Source organism: Malurus melanocephalus, unplaced genomic scaffold (genome assembly GCF_030028575.1).
Source record: "Malurus melanocephalus ecotype Western Australia unplaced genomic scaffold, MMel_1.1 scaffold_144, whole genome shotgun sequence".
Classification (NCBI taxonomy): domain Eukaryota; kingdom Metazoa; phylum Chordata; class Aves; order Passeriformes; family Maluridae; genus Malurus; species Malurus melanocephalus.
In genome coordinates, this window is record NW_026623376.1 from 147,220 (window position 1) to 149,347 (window position 2,128).

The window sequence follows — 2,128 nt, forward strand, 5'->3', positions numbered from 1 at the left end:
CTTTGGCAAAGGTTGTGAAAAAGCAGTAAAACTTGAAGAGAGCAGAAAGGCTACTTGAAGCTATTTTTTTTTAATAAATGTCTGAGATTGGCAGCAGTTCATCATCTGTCTGTTTGGTGGGAAACAGCAGAAAAACCTCAAACACCTACAAATGGGCTTGTTTAAACAGCAAAGAATACACAGCCAGTGATGTCTCACACAGAGAATAAAGAAYTGTCACTGCTGTTAAAATGAGCATCAAAAAGCACAGTTACAATGACCTCTGCAGCCAAGACATGTTCAGAAGGTACGATTAGAAGCATCTCTGTCTTTGATATGGCCTTGACAAAACCCACTCATAACTTTTAGAAGGAAAGCAGTCTTTGATGTAAGGAAACGGTTATGTTTATTAAAAGATAGGAGCAGAATTTTTATCCTTCCATTTTAAACTTTTCCAGCTTTTTAACTTGTAAATACTTTCTTTTCCTGTATTTGTAGCTTTATAATGGCAATGAGGTTCTATAAGGAATTAAACATATTTACTTGTATTCCAGAGTTTCTTCTGGTGGTGTTAACGGTCCAATTTATTAACAGAAGACTTTTTTTTTACATGCCCTTGAAATAGGAAAAAAAAGTCACACCAGATCTGATTACCATGTAAATTGTTCATGAAATAAAATGGGTTAAAAGACATAAGTTCTTGCCAGACCAGTCATATTGCTGTTAGTATCTTAAATGAACCCATCACTTTTGCTCCTGCTGCTTTTAGCTGAGGGTTATCACTTTTTTTATGATCAATTTTTTGTTTATTGGGGGCAGATTTCTGCTGGTCTTAGTAAAGTTATCCTGAAGCAGTTAGATTAAAAGAAGTTTAAAAAGAAAAAAAAAAGACACTGAAATGAATAAAACTGTCTTCAATATGAAGGTTCACAGAGGCTAGAAGAGAGTGAGTAATAAAAATGTATTCTGCTTATTATGTTTTCTAATGTGAGGAGATTTAGACATTTATTTCAGKTTTTTAGATGGAAGGATATTAGATGAGATTGTATGGCCAACGGGGTTACTATTCATGGATATCCTTGTAAGCTGCCAGTCATCCCAGCCAATAGCTCTGGAAAATGGAACAGAAAATTCATGAGATGGTGCAAGTAATTTAAAGATGTAAAGCAATATTTTGCCCTTCATCCCCAGGTCAAAGTTGGTTCAGGTGGGTAGAATTCCAGAAATAATTAGGAATACATATTATATCTGTGGGAACTATCTCCTTGGATTTTCAAAGGTTATGCAAGATAGGCCTATGTATGAATATCTAGAGGGATATTAGCAGCAGGATGTTGGCAGAGCTGGGTCTCTGTGGGCTTGGTAGGAAATTCAATTGCCCATGTCTTTAATGAATTAAAAATTCTGACGAGCTTGAGCCCTTCCTTCTTCCCCACCTATCTTCATTGGCTTCTCCAAAAGCACAGTAGAACTTGCTTGGTTTTGGTAGGATGCAACAGTTCCATGTCGTTTTGATCAGTTTATTTTAGTTTAGTTAAGGCAGGGTGAGATGAAGAAATTAACTTGATTTTTTCATACAAGGATTGTTCTTACCCCCAGTGAGACAAGAACATTTTTGGTGCGGTCCACAAGAGTGCAAGTATTTGATGATTTGCAGTAAAAAACCCACAAGTTTTCTATAATTTTTTAGTCAATACGACTTTAGTCAGAAGAGTTTTGTATAATATTAGAAATAGATTTCTCAGCACACTCTTTTCATATGAAACTGTTGCAATAGCAAAATGCAAAGTTAATCATGATGAAAGGCAACTTGCAGAAGTTCAGAACCTTCTGCTAAATGCCTTTAAAAAGAACCAAGTGTAAGATTTCTTGGTTCTGAAGCCATKGGTTTCCACTAATTCTGAGCTGGGCTTATYAGAAACCTACAACAGTACTTCATAYRCTTTTCATGTGCATTGATAATAAGAGGTATAGAATTCTCAGTCCTCTTTTTCCCTCTCACTTTTTTTTTTTTACACGTGTTAATCTGGCGTAATTAATTGCAACTGCGAGTGCTGTCAGTATTTTATCAGCTGCAGATTTATGGAGTGGGGAAGCTGTTTATTATTAAGATTATTAAGAAGGTACTCTGATAACTGAGTGCCAAACA